This window comes from Cebus imitator, unplaced genomic scaffold, assembly GCF_001604975.1.
Source record: "Cebus imitator isolate Cc_AM_T3 unplaced genomic scaffold, Cebus_imitator-1.0 Scaffold563, whole genome shotgun sequence".
Lineage (NCBI taxonomy): Eukaryota > Metazoa > Chordata > Mammalia > Primates > Cebidae > Cebus > Cebus imitator.
The window spans coordinates 1,457,823-1,458,024 of NW_016107878.1; the positions used below are offsets into that span (position 1 = coordinate 1,457,823).

The 202-nt window shown below is 62.9% G+C and overlaps 1 protein-coding gene across 2 annotated transcripts in view; it reads left to right on the top strand.

Annotated features, from left to right (window-relative positions):
* The window catches only part of NADSYN1 (NAD synthetase 1), a 37,537-nt gene that overhangs the window by 7,505 nt on the left and 29,830 nt on the right, over positions 1–202 (top strand). The gene's annotated exons all lie outside the window — the stretch shown is intronic.

Here is a 202-nt window from a genome sequence, read left to right on the forward strand (position 1 = left end):
GCTGTCCCCATGGAGGCCTCTGCACGCTCTGTGCTGGTGTCTGTGCTGTGCCCTGCATTGCTGTCCCCATGGAGGTCTCTGCACGCCCCGTGCTGGTGTCTGTGCTGTGTTCTGCATAGCTGTCCCCATGGAGGCCTCTGCACACTCTGTGCTGGTGTCTGTGCTGTGCCCTGCACAGCTGTCCCCATGGAGGCCTCTGCAC